Here is a 14,520-nt window from a genome sequence, read left to right on the forward strand (position 1 = left end):
ACACACACACACACACACACACACACACACACACACACACACACACACACTTCCCAGCTGGTGACATCAGTGACCCGAGGAGAGTGGGGGGGATTTGAGGACAGTTTACCTGGGAAGGAAGGTTTCAGTCATACTACCACCCAGTGGTGGGTAGAAGTAACTTAGATAAGTGAAGCCTGTTCTAGGCTTTTGCCTAATTCTCAATAATCTTACTGCCACTCTTTGTTCTTAGAGGCCTTCCTTGATAATATGTGGCGACTCATGATTTTTCTTCTTTTAAAAAAATACACTGAACCTAAAACTGCTCTAAGAAATAAAGACTAATAAAAAAAAGGAGTATGTGTGTGTGTGTGTGTGTGTGTGTGTGTGTGTGTGTGTGTGTGTGCATGTGCTGCATTGAAAACAGTACCATAAAACCTAAAATTTGGTTCCCAACTTTTCTCCATGTTACTTGACTTGATGGCTAGAGCTCTGTACCTATTACTATAATTTCACTATCCATTGAGCCTAGATGGAAATTGCCTGCTAAATGCCAACCCCCTGCCCCTCTCTCCCAACACATACCCCTCCCGACCACTTATTTTGCAGTGAATACTCTTTGGAAGGTCTCCTTAGGTTTTCTTTTTCATCACACAAGGGTGTTGCCATGCATGACAAGGACTTTCTTCCTCCATTGGAAGACCTCAGCTTCACGACGAATGGGATAAATTCATTTTCTTTTCATATGACACTTGAAATATAATAGTTCATTGAAAGGGGGGGGAGGAATCCATTTAGCTTTAATCTTGACTAAAATGAACGAAATGGAGATTAACAATTCAAAAATCAAGCTTGTTAATTAAAATTGACTGCAATTACACAACTTGCCCTGCAGCTCCCTAGGAGCCATTTCTCTCCTGCTTGATTATGATGATGAAAACTTACCCTTTACCGGGATAAAATGAAGTCATCTCGACCAGAGAGAAAAGTGCCTCAGAACTGACCGCATATGTATTTGTTTTTCTAGAACTTTTTTTTTAAGTCCCTGAAGTAATACATTCAGTGAAGTTATCCTCCAGCTCTAACTTTGCATTAATGCATGTTTGAATATGGAGGGAAGTTTCTCACATAATGAATCCAAATTTAATAAGCCAAATGCATTTAGATTTCTACAGGTGGGGACCTTCGGGGTTGTAAATACCTGACTAGGTACACAATTTCTAAAGAATTTGGATATTACTGAAGCCATACTTCAAATGCACTGTGCCTGTGGCTCATGGTTTATTAGATTTCCCCTCTCCCCACAGGAGATGAGTTTATTCTCACAGGCTTACTGCTGCACAGTCATGTGGATGTGATACTGTTTCTCAGCATAACATGGCCTTTTAGGAAGATTCCCCCAGAAAAATGAAGTGATTCTCAGAGAGACAGAGGAGTGGAGGAAACCAGAACTATGGGCTTTACTCTCTGGAATAATTCCAACTCTGCAACAGGAGCAAGCAAGGCTGCCCTAAGAGGCAAACTCCACGAGCTTCAGTGATTATGAGGAACCGTCTCCTACAGAGAGCTATCTGCCCCTGCCACGAACTTTTTTGCCCACCACTGACCTTAGGACAAACTGTTAGTATGAGAAAGAAAGGTCCTTTTATGTTTTAACCTCACCGCTTCTGAAACTGCCCTTCAGAAAGCTTACCTTTCCCGTTCTCTCTTTTCTTGGCAACACTAAAAAGTCCTTTGTAAACATCCTCCCGGAAAGTCTCTGTAGATCTGTCTGATAAACCTCGAAACGGAGAGAGTTTAAACTCCTGTCTGAGAACAGATTGGATGGAGAGCTTAAAAGATTATTCCCTTCAGAGAAGTAGCCGAACTCACCAAGCTTGAAAAGGTGTCAAGGAGAAATGGAAATGACAGTCCTGGTCTATCTATACAGAGCTTTTTTCTCTCCCCAGACCGAGCGTTCTTAGGAGCTTTGCTGATCAAGAGAAAGGCAGGCCCAGGCTTCTGATTCTCAATGTGCAAGACGGGCTGGGTGTAGCTCAGTGTAGAGCGCATGCTTAGCATGCAGGAGTTCCTGGGTTCAATCCCCAGTGCCTCCATTAAATAAATAAAGTAAAAATGATACTTAGTTTCTGGAAAAAAAAAAAAAAAGGCTATACTTAAACAAATAAAATAAAAAACATACCTTTGCTTAATGAAAAAATGCCTGAAATTAGGAAAGCCAAGACAACGAAACATTAAGAGATGTGCTCAAAGTTAGTCAGAGCTAACATATAAATTGCTCCAACCAAACAGAAATAGCCCATTGAGTCAGAAATGCAAATTGTTTTCTTTTTAAAAAGAATTTGTTGATCACTCAAGCCTCATTTTTTTTTAATTGAAGTGTAGTCAGTTTACAATGTTGTGTCAATTTCTGGTGTACAGCATAGTGATTCAGTTTTTATATATATATACACACACACACACACACATATATTTGTTTTCACTATAGGTTACTACAAGATATTGAATATAGTTCCCTGTGCTATACAGTAGAAGCTTGTTGTTTATCTATTTTATATATAGCAGTTAGTATCTGCAAATCTTGAACTCCCAGTTTATCCCTTCCCGCCTCCTTTCCCCACTGGTAACTATGTTTGTTTTCTGTCTGTGAGTCTGTTTCTGTTTTGTAAATAAGTTCATTTGTGCCTTTTTTCTTTCTTGGATTCCACATATGAGTGAAATCATATGGTATTTTTCTTTCTCTTTCTGGCTTACTTCACTTAGAATAACGATCTCCAGGTCCATCCATGTGCTGCAAATGGCATTATTTTGTTATTTTTTAAGGCTCAGTAGTGTTCCATTGTATATATATACCACAGCTTCTTTATCCAGTCATCTGTTGATGGACATTTAGGTTGCTTCCATCTTGGCTATTGTAAATAGTGCTGCTATGAACACTGAGGTGCATGTATCTTTTCAAATTAGAGTCCCCTCCAGATATATCCCCAGGAGTGGGATTGCTGGATCATATATGGTAGTCTGTTTTTAGTTATTTGAGGAATCTCCATACTGTTTTCCATAATAGCTGCACCAAACTACATCCCACCAGCAGTGTAGGAGGGTTTCCTTTTCTCCACACCCTCTCTAGCATTTGTCATTTGTGGACTTTTTAATGCTCACCATTCTGACTGATGTGAGGTGCTACATCACTATAGTTTTGATTTGCATTTCTCTGACAGCAATGTTGAGCATTTTTTCATGTGCCTATTGGCCATTTGAATGTCTTCATTGGAGAATTGCTTGTTTAGGTCTTCTGCCCATTTTTGTATTGGGTTGTTTGGTTTTTTATTATTGACTTGTACTAGCTATTTATATACTCTGGAAATTAAGCCCTTGTCAGTCTCATCATTTGCAAATATTCTCCTATTCCATAGTTTGTCTTTTTGTTTTGCTTATGGTTTCTTTTGCTGTGCAAAAGCTTATACTTTTAATTAGGTCCCATTTGTTTATTTTTGCTTTTATTTCTATTGCCTGGGTAGACTACCCTAGGAGAACATTGCTAAGATTTATGTCAGAAAATGTTTTGCCTATGTTTTCTTCCAGGAGGTTTATAGTATCTTGTCTTATGTTTAAGTCTTTAAGCCATTTTGAGTTTATTTTTGTGTATAGTGTGAGGGAGTATTCTAACTTCATTGATTTACATGCTGCTGTCCAGTTTTCTCAACACCACTTGCCGAAGAGACTATCTTTTCTCCATTGTGTATTCTTGCCTCTTTTGTTGAAAATTATTGACCATAGGTGTGTGGGTTTATTTCTGGATTCTCTATTCTGTTCCATTGATCCATATGTGTGTTTTTATGCCAATACCATGCTGTTTTGATTACTGTAGCTCTGTAGTATTGTCTGAAATCTGGGAGGGTTATTCCTCCAGCTTCATTCTTTTTCTTCAGTATTGCTTTGGCAATTCTGGGTCTTTTGTGATTCCATATAAATTTTAGGATTATTTGTTCCAGTTTTGTGAAAAATGTCCCAGGTAACTTAATAGGGATCACATTAAATCTGTAGATTGCTTTGGGTAGTATAGCCATTTTAACGATATTAATCCTTCCAATCCAAAAGCATGGGATATCTTTCCATTTTTTAAATTCATCTTTAATTGTCTTAATCAACGTTTTGTAGTTCTCTGTATATAAGCCTTTTACTTCCTTGGTCAGATTTATTCCTAAGTATTTTATTTTTTTGGATGCAACTTTAAAAAGGATTGTTTCTTTACTTTCCTTTTCTGATATTTCATTGTTAATGTAAAGAAATGCAACTAATTTCTGTATGTTAATCTTATATCTTGCTATCTTGGCTAATTCTTTTATCAGCTCTCATAGTTTTTGTTTGGAGCTTTTAGGGTTTTCTATATATAGTATCATGTCATCCACATACAGTGTCAAGTCTCGTTTTTCAAATCCATCTATCTCTCCATCTTCCCATTCCTCCTCCATCACAGGCCAAAGGAAATATATTTGTCTATTGAAAAGATATTGATTTCCTCCCAGATTTAAGAGTCCTAAGGAACCACACTGAAAGAAAGGACAGGGACCCTGATGGGTTTCAGGGACAGCGCTCTCACTTCCTCTTGTCCTGCTCTTGTTTCTTCCTGTTAAAATGTATCTCATTGCATCATATTTGTGAACGGTGGGAGTTTTCTATCCTTGGGAGATATTGTCAGAAGGTAGGTGATATGGTTATTCCAAAGTAGGGGGGATTCCCACACTGGTTGGAAGTGGGACCAGAAACCCCCAAAGGCCCCTTCCAGCTCTAAGGCCCTGTGGAACAGTCCCTCAGTCTTATCCCAGGGGACTACTTGTGGTTCAGAAGCAACTGGTGCGAGTCTCAAGAAATCAAACTTAGAAGGATGAGGGTATAGCTCAGGGGCAGAACATGTGCGTAGCATAGACAAGATCCTGGGTTCAGTCCCCAGTATCTCCATTAAAAGAAAAATAGATTAAAAATCCTAACAACCTCCCCCCTCAAAAAAATTAAAAATCAAAAAAAAAAAAAAAAAAAGAAATCAGACTTAGATATTTACCCTTCCTCCCACCCAGATGATCCAGCAGCCATTGTGGATGTTTAGCAGGGACAGCAGGACATTGTTAGGCCAGATTGTGGAGAATGCCAGACTCCAGGTTAAGACAAAGTGGACAAACCAAGGAAAACCCTTCTCTTCTTCCAGTGGTATCTCTTCAGTCATACCATGACTCTGACTCTTAGATTTTAAAAATGTCTATTTTTAAAAATTATGCTTTATTGAGGAATTTTTGACATAAAATAAACTCCACATATCTAAAGTGTACAATTTGGTAAGCTCTGACATGTGTAAGCTCAGGTACCATCACTGCAATCAAAATAGTGAGTATATCCATCACCCTCCAAAGTTTCCCCTTCTCCCTTGGTGAGCCCCCTCAGTCCTCTCCGGCCCCCTCTCTGCCCGCCTCACCCCGTCTCTAGGCAGCCACTGATTTGCCTATGCCACTGTAGATTAATTTGCATTTTTGTAGAATTTTATATGAATGGAATCCTAGAGGATGTACTCTTCCTTTTTCCGACTTCTTACACAGAATAATTACTTTGAGATTCATCCATGTTGTTGCATATGTCAACAATTCATTCCATTTTCTTGCTGAGTAGTAATCTATTGTATGGGTATACTATAATTTGTTTATCCATTTGTTTTTTGAGAGATATTTGTATTGTTTCCAATTTTTGGTAACTACAAATAAAGCTGCCTTGAATATTCATGGATAAGTCTTTGTAAGGACACATGCTTTCCTAGTTCTTGGTAAATACCTAGAAGTGGAATGGCTGGATCATATGTTTGGGAATATGTTTAAATTCTTAAAAAACCTGTTTTTCCAAAGTGGTTGTAACCATTTTACATTCTCCCTAGTTGGGTGTGAGAATTCTGGTTACTCCACACCTTTCGACATAGTCTTTTTAGTTTTTGACTGGTTTTAGTGGGCGTGGCATGGGGTCATATCTCATTGGATTTTAATTTGCATTTCCTGATGACTAAGAATATGCATCTTTTCATGTGCTTGGCTGCTGTCTGTATTCTTCTTGGATGAAGTGTCAACTCTTTTGCCCATTTTGTAATTGATTTGTTTGTTTTCTTATTATTGAGTTCTGAAATTTCTTTATGTACAATCTGAACACAGATCTCTTATCAGATCTGTGATTTGCAAATATTCTCTCCAAATTCTTTTTTTCTCCTTTTCCTCCAAAGCGGTTTTTTATTCTCAAAAGAGTGTCTTTTGAAGAGAAATTCTTAATTTTATTAAGAATTTATTAACTTTTGTAATGTACTATGCTTTTGGTGTTGTATCTAAGAAATCTTTGTCTGACCCTGGGTCCCAAGGATTTTCTCCTGTATTTCTTCTAGAAGTTTTATAGTTTTAGGTTTCTTGTTTAGATTTGGATCTATTTTGGGTTATTTCTTCAATATGGTGTGAAGTAGAGATCAAAGTTCTTTTTCTTTCTTTGCATTGTTCATTCAATTGTTCCAGCATGATTTGTTGAATAGATCAACCTTTCTTCATTATATTGTTTTTGAATCTCTATCAAAACTCAAGTGACTCTATATGTGGGGTCTATTTCTGGACTCTCTGTTCCATTGATTTATTTGCCCATTGCTACACCAATATCATACTGTCTTGATTACTGAAGCTTTCAAATAAGTCTTGAAATCAGATAGCGTAATCTTCCAACTTTGTTCTTTTTCAGAAGTGTTTGGCTAATTCTAGTTCCTTTGCATCTTCAAATTGGACATAAATAGCCTGGTGTGGGGCATAACAGAAGGAAATCTAAACTTTCAACCACACTTATCAGTCCCTTAGGAAAAAGGATTCAGAGATAGATACCAGCACTCATTAATTATACCTCTATTTAGAAGTATAGTATATAAGTACCTTAAAGATAAATGTTTAAGTAACTTGAAAGAAAGGAGCAGAGGGAGGAAGTAAGACAAGCCTCATGGAAGAGATGAAATTTATTGATAGAACTTTGATAAGAAGGGTGTAGATAGAACATGAGTTAGCACCTACAGAGAATAATATAAATTGTGTTCAGCACAATTAGATTGTAAGACATGGAATCTAACTGAATTCCAATTAGATCGTAAGAAAAGGTGCATGAAGAAAGTGGCTTGTCTTCATACTGTGGAGAGTCCTGAAATAGAGGTTGACGAGTTTGTGCTTAATTCTCTAGGCAATGAGGTACCATGAAGATTTTTTTCTGAGAGAGGGTTTTTAGGAAGGAGAGGATTGTTATAGCAGTTGAACCAACAGCACTAATGTAAGCATCTCACACTCACATCCTTTTACAGGTCCACTCACATCTTACCTGCTCACTGCTGGAGTCAGGATGGGGAGGGAGGGAAGGAGGTGGGGCTAGGATTTGGGGGAGAGGCTGATGGGCAGCAGGGCTTCAATTTCAATGGAATGTTTTCATGGGCATCGCCTTTCCCTTCCGGGATGGGTGGATGAGTGGAGTTTCCTTGGGAGTGTTTTTCTTGGGCATTTTTATTGGGTTTCAACTAAAAACACAGGATATCGAGATGGATCTTCATGGTTTAGGTTGAATTGCAGTCCACCCCCAAACTTCCTTGAGGTTAGGTTTTATCCAACCCATCTGACCGTTCCAGTGCCTACCAAACAGATTTCTAGAATGCCGAAGCCAGAAAGGGCCTCCGAGAGCACCTGAACCACCCCTATCCTCTTACTCCCTCGGTTCTGTGAAGATATGAGAGTAAGACAGTAACTCAATTCCAAAAACACGAATCTGATCACACTGTTTACCTCTATGAAACCCTTCAATGGCAGCCTAAGATCTTTAGCTAGAGTGACCAGACATCCTGATTTGCCCAGAATGGCCCTAGTTCTTGCTTGTCGCCCTGGTGCAGTTATTCATAGTGACCGCCTTCACTCCCCAGAATGAACCAGCTTGGATGATAAATTATATGGTCCTCCTAAGCAATGCTTTCCAAGACACAGGCTCTGGTGTAGAGACAGGCATGGGGGTGGGGGGAGTCTCAGAGTTACTGTGGGGGTCTGTAAGCCCATCATGCTTATGTGTTTCTCAGTCAGCAGAGAAGATTAAGACTACTACATTTTAAAGGTCCAAGAAGAATGTTGAAGTTTCATACAGGAATCACTTGAAAATATTGGGACACAAGGACCTGCAGGATCCAGCCCTCCTTATCCAGCCTCCAGCCTCCGCTGCTCCTCTCCTAGTGCTCTGCCTCCCTCCTGGGGTCCAGCTCCAAGGGAGGGGCAATTCCTGGTGCCCCAACTCTTTCATGCTGGTTCAGGGCTCTGTGCTTTTGAATACGTTTTCCCTTTGCTGGAAGATCTTTGCCACCAGTGCCACCCTCCTTCCACCCACCTCCTCTCTTGACCAACTAATGAAATCCCATCCTTTCTTCAATGCTCAGAGCCTCCATGCCCCTGTCCCTGCCCCACCCTGCCCCCACCCCGGGGGCAGAGGTGGATGGAATCTCCCAGACTCTTCTGAGCCTTCTGGTGCCCGGCGTGCTCTGCTGTCCTGGTGGCTGTTAACACTCTGGATTGGCTCTACTTGTTTACATGCTTCTCTCTCTCCTGGACCTCGAGCAACTTGAAGTCACGGTGACTGGCACAAGGAGGGGAGATAGGCAGTGTTTGTCCAGTGCATTCGTTCAGTACGTATTCATTGAGTATTAACTTCATTCCAAGCACTACACTACTGCAGGGAAGCCAGTAGTGCACAAAGCAATGCCCTTGTTTCTGGGCATGAGAGCCCCGTCAGTGAATGGATGTGGCGTGGCGTGCGCATGGGTACGGATGCGTGCATCGTGCGTGTGTGTACACGTGCATCTGTGATGGCAAGAGGTTTCCCAGAACCTCGGGTTCCTCTCAGGAAGCGAAAACACTTCACAACAAGTCAGTCTTTTTCCATGCAGCTTCTTTATGAATTAAGCAGCATACATTTCTGATCTATTTAAAAACAGGGAAAGGGAAGTCGGCAGAGACAAAAATAACTTTTGCAAGGTCGCTGAGTGACGTGGTTGGTCCCCTGGGAGAGAAGTCTTGTACCTTGGACCCGGCTTAGCCCAGGGTGAGGGGTGGTTGTGAGCCGGGCCTGCTCGTTCCCCTGGGAGCATCTGTGAGGCAGGCCATGGGGGTGCCTGTCACCAGACAGGGGCCCATCCCGGGAGCTGGTCCAAGGCCCCAGAGGCTGAGCAGAAGGCTGTGTGCTGTCTCTAGTCAGGAGGGCTCTGTTCTCAGGGGTTTATGTGTACAATTCCTGGTGTGGGGAGGAAGACTTACAGCTGGGGCTGGAGTACATACTAGGTCCCGAGGAGCTTGGCAAATGACAACGCAAACCACTGAAGAAGACAGAGAGGGAGAGTGGGAGGGGGCGGGATGAGGGATGGAAAAGAGAGAGAGATTGAGATATCGAGATTCTCAGCCTGAGTCCTGGACAGCTGTGGTGAGGGACCAGAGTCTAACTTTTTGCTCCCAGAATACCATAAATCTGCCTCATTCTCTCTCTCTCTCTCTCTCTCTCCCCCTCTCTCCCACAACCCCACTCTCTCACCCCAATTTATGTCTGCCTTTAAATAACCCTCCCCACCCCAACTCAGAGATTCTTTCTTCTCTGTTTCAAGGATTGCAACAACTTTGGGCAGCCCTGGGATACCCGTTCAACACTGTCCTTTTCCGCCTTCACCACCTTTTTAATTACATTCAGGAACTCTCTTGAAGACGATGTGGTCTCCCACACGACAGAAGGCAAGGCGATAGCTCCACAGAGGAGTCCATGTCCCGGCCGGCTGGGCTGGGGGAGACCATGATCGCAGACGCCCAGGCCAGCCGCTCGGTCCACAGGAGGGAAGGGGACTCACCTCAGCTCCCTTGCGGTCAGTGTCCTCCAGCTCTGAGCCTCTATTAGATTCTATTAACAGCCCCTCCCAGCTCAAAGAAATAAGGAGCCACAGGGAGGGAACAGAGGGTCACCTGGAGGTAGAGGAATGCCAGCTGCTGTCAGGTCACCTGAACCGCAAAACCTAGTGACTCAGCCACTCTCTGGCCTTGCTAGGGGCTTCACCCCATCAAATCTTGTTCCCCCAGCACAACTTCCCTCTGCTGGGGGCCCAGTACGCCCACCACACTGCTGGCCATGCCCACACTTGCCCTTCCACTTCCTGGGATCACGTGCCTCCCCCTTGGGCCCATCAACACCCTAAATATCCTGGAGTGTAAAGAGGCCGAAAGACTGGAAATGACTCCCTGGAGGGAAAGGAAAGGTGTTCCTGTTAGCTGGGGAGGGAGGCGTGCGTGAAGGAGAGGCCATCTTGTTTCATTTTGGAAGGCTGAGTCTGAAGGGTGGTGGGACCCCGGGAACAGGAACTCCCCACTCAACCCCGGAAATCTGGAAGGAATCCAGGAAATGGATGTCCGCTGCAGGAGGGCCGGTGCACGGGGTCAGGGCCCTCCCCAGAGCCCAGGCCCGACACCAGGTTCCTGGGACCAGCCTGACAGCACCAGAGAGCCCAGTCTCCCGGGCCCTCTCCCTGCCTTCTCTTCTTCCCTTCCCACTTAGAAGTTCACCCCGGAGTGTGGCTGGGAGAGAGAGCGGGCCCTGATGTCACGCTCAATACCTTGTGGGTGCTAAACGTCGTTGTTGAATGAATAAATGATTAAAACATGAACCAAAGAGAGAGGGAGGCAAAGCAGGTAGAAACAGGTGTGGGCAGAGATCGGGGGGATAAGGGTGGAGAAATGAACCATTGAAAGGGCATCTGTGTCTGGGGGCAGATAATGTAACTTGCAAGTCCTGGATCATAACCATCTAAGTGCACACCTCGTATAAATAGTTCCTTGGTTCACACTGTCCACACATACTGACCCTCACTCAGGGCGTAGGCTACTGGGAGGGTAATTCAGGGGACTGTGGTCTCAAAGTTGAAGGCCCCGTGGGACCGTATAATCCAATGCTCCCATTTTACAGATAAAGAAAGTAGAGTTAACTGAGGGCAAGTGACATTGCCAAGGTCACCGTGAGTTGGGGCAGGGCCTATCTCCAGGTCAGGTTCTGGCTCCACCTGGCCCTTCCAGGGGATTTAAAGAGGCAGCTTTTCCTGGGCAAGGACTGATTGATGGCAGTGACTCATTAGCACATGAAACCAGTCAGACCTGGCCTTTCTCTGCCCTCCCACACACCCAGCCCTGGAGCTTCTTCTAGCCTCTTCTCTACTTCTCCCACTGCTCTCGCCTGCCAACTGCCTGGACTCCCCAGCCTTTAAAACAAGAAGCGCCCATTTTGCTCGAATTTCCTTAGGGGGCCCCTTTCTGAAAATTCTTTATTTATACCTAAATTCTCCAGAGATGGAGAGACCAGTGTCTCATTCATCTGTCTCTCCACCGTGACACAGTATGAGCGTATAGTAGGTGCTCAGTAAGAGTTTCGTGTTGAGAGGAAGTAGGAAAAGATGGAGACCAGAAGTCTAGGAAGTCTGGGGAGCCATGAGTTTTGTTTGTGGATTTTCTCAGAGAAGCCCTGGACCCCGTATTCTGACAAAGAGAAGGGCCTTTATGTGCCACTTAGACCAGCAAAAACTGCTGTTAGACCTTTATTTATACTCAAATACATGTAAAGGACAGAAGTAGACTCTCGGGGGGAGGGTATAGCTCAGTGGTAGAGTGTGTGTTTAGCATGTACGAGGTCCTGGGTTCCGTTCCCAGTACCTTCATCAGAAATAAATAAATAAACCTAATTACTGATACCTCCCCCCCAAAAAATAAATATTTAAAAAAAATTAAAATTAAAAAAAAAAAGTAGGCTCTCAAACCAAATTAGGATGAAGCCAACTCAAATCAGTAGACAAGACTTAGGGAATGGGGACTCTGACTGACTTGTGAACCCCTGGCCTTTTAATATTAATTTCCAGAGATTTAAGTGCAAACATCTTTCAAAAGCAATTTATGACTCAATTCACATCCAGTCTGTTTCTGGGGTTAATACCTCACATCCATGAATAGTCAAGACTGGTTGTGTGGACATGTGGATATCATGTGAATTCTGGTTTTGATGGCTCTTTTGGAGTGCAGTCTGCAAAAATTGCATATTCAATTACATAAGTGTTTCAACCAAAGAGAAAAAGAAAAACATGAGGAATGGCCTTCAGCCATACTTCAAAGATGGCAGCTCAGTTGCTCTTATTAAGGTCATAACCGAAGTCAAGGACAGATTCCCAGCCTGGGCTTGTTCTATCCCATAGAGTTTCTTGTAATTTCAAGTGATGTCATAGCTTGCTCCAAATACAAATAAGTTTACTTTAGCTTAAATGTTTATACACACGCATCCCATGTGATACCTGATTGTGTACACTTACCATGCATCACTTTTGGTAGGAGTTGGCTTGTGGGATGAGGACTACCAAGAAATCAAGTAATAAGTAGGCAACTCATATCTAAATGATGCAGGTCACTGGAGTTGCCTTTAAAGAGAAAAAAAAGACAACTTTACAAAATAAAACTATTAAATAAGATTAAATTTTCCTCATACACAGAGGAAAATTACAAGAGGGATAATAAATGGAAACAAAATCTTGACAGCTCTCCATGTTTGATTACAATTGCTCCACAGTGTTTAAGGATGTTTTGAAAAATAAAATAACATGACTTTCATAACTTGTATAAGTCACTATTTCATGTGAGATGAAGTGGACCAAGCTACGGCCTGGGTTTTACTTGTGTTGCATAGGGGCAGTGGGAGCTATGGAAGATTCTAAGGGGAGAAGGGAGAAGAGGGATCTGTGTTTTAACAGAAACGTCAGCAGTTTGGTGGAGGTAGAGTAAAGGCAAAAAGCCAATTCCGAGGATGTAGCAATAACCGATGTGCAAAATGTTGACGACACTTGAGCTGGATTAGAGATGATGGGACAGATGTGGTGGCATTGAGAGTGAATTGGCTCTATCATAGCACCTGCTTTTAGTTTCTTCATAGTATTTACCATGAGCTGAAGTTTTCTCCTTCGTTTATTTCTTTTCTTTTTTTATTATCTTCTCCACAGTGGGATGTGGACTCTCTGAGAGCCATGACCTGGCTTGTCTTGTTCGTTGCAGAGACTCTCCTGCCTGGAACAGTGCCTGGCACAGAGTAGGCGCTGCGTGAATCCCTGGTGGATGACAAGCCAGCCTCAGGGAGAGCTGTTTTGTGGGCCAGTGACCCACACTGGTGCCAGATGCCATTTGCTTCGGGTACCGCATCCTGAGCTGCAGGTGACCTCACAAACTGTAGTGTCTCTTCTAAAGAAACCCCTCAGGTAATACGTGTTCATTTTGACCTACCACAAAACTGGAACGCAAAATACTGGCAGTCACAGACAAGAAAGAAAAGCCTGAACAAACTATATATGTCGAAATCCAGCAACTGCTTCACGGCTGGGGGACATTTTGCTTACAGAAACTGTAATGATTCTGTTGCAAACAGCTGCTCTGTATTGGTGGCTTTTCTGACGTGGCCTTTCCCACGGCTGGTGCTTTGGAACCCCTTACACCCTTATATGCTTTTACTCACTGTTTCTCTGGGTCACAGTGTGAGTCAGTCACCTATTAAAGAATGACTCTTTTTCAAATCAGCCACACAAATATGATCTTCAAAATCGGATACTTGTCTTACTTCTTACAGTTTAGGATTTATTTTCCCATTCTCTCGCTATCATTTTTGATTCTGAAAAATTTCTGGCAGTTCATTTTTGCTGAGGATCGTCAAGCTTTATGTGTTAAAAAAACAAAACTTGCCTTCGATTGCATCAATTCTTCTGTCACTTGGTAGAAAGGAGAAGGGAAGGGAGGGACCCGCAGTTCTGCTGTCCTGAGAGATTGAGTTACACGCGCTAAGGCGGCAAAGCAGGAGTGAGGAGAATGGATTTCCAGCTGCCCCCAATTGGCTCTGGTTATACATGCAGCCAAAGTGCATGGACCACTGAGACTGGATCTAGGTATATTTGCCCTTGGCAGTCAGCAGGGAGGTGTCCCCCCGTGACCTTAGAGACAGGCTGTAGATAGCACAGCTTAGTCCTGTCCATTTCTGCAGAGAAGGAGGGGAGTGTGGCACCACAGCCAGGGAGATGGCTTCCAGAGACCCACCTCTGTCACTCTCCAGCTGCCACCTTGGCCCAACCATCTACTTTCTTTGAGAAACATCATCCACATTCGCTATGAGGAAAACAGTTCTGGTCCTACTTACCTACATGCTTTTGGGATCAAAGGAGATGACGTTTTTGTAAAAGCATTTTGTGAACCTCAAAAGTATTATTCAAATGTGAATTGTTATTTTATTAATACCCTCCTTCTTACTATACTAGTAATATGTAACTTCCTGAATGATTTCTGTATGACAAGCACTGTCACATGCTGGGAGTATGGGGAAAATACGTTGTTTTTGCCCCCTAAACGTGCACAGTCTGGGCTGGGGAGACAGATAAACAGATAGGATAATCTAGGATCTGTGTAAAATGTTCCAGGGTGG

The 14,520-nt window shown here is 42.9% G+C and overlaps 1 long non-coding RNA gene across 2 annotated transcripts in view; it reads left to right on the plus strand.

Annotated features, from left to right (window-relative positions):
* Positions 1-13,627, plus strand: part of LOC141577885 (uncharacterized) — a 146,545-nt gene extending 132,918 nt beyond the window's left edge. For both annotated transcript variants that reach the window (XR_012507434.1, XR_012507428.1), the window contains one exon: positions 13,061-13,627. This is a non-coding gene — a long non-coding RNA (uncharacterized LOC141577885). The remainder of the gene's footprint in view (positions 1-13,060) is intronic.
* The last annotated feature ends 893 nt before the right edge of the window (positions 13,628-14,520 follow it).

Source organism: Camelus bactrianus, chromosome 1 (assembly GCF_048773025.1).
Source record: "Camelus bactrianus isolate YW-2024 breed Bactrian camel chromosome 1, ASM4877302v1, whole genome shotgun sequence".
NCBI classification, from domain to species: Eukaryota; Metazoa; Chordata; class Mammalia; order Artiodactyla; family Camelidae; genus Camelus; species Camelus bactrianus.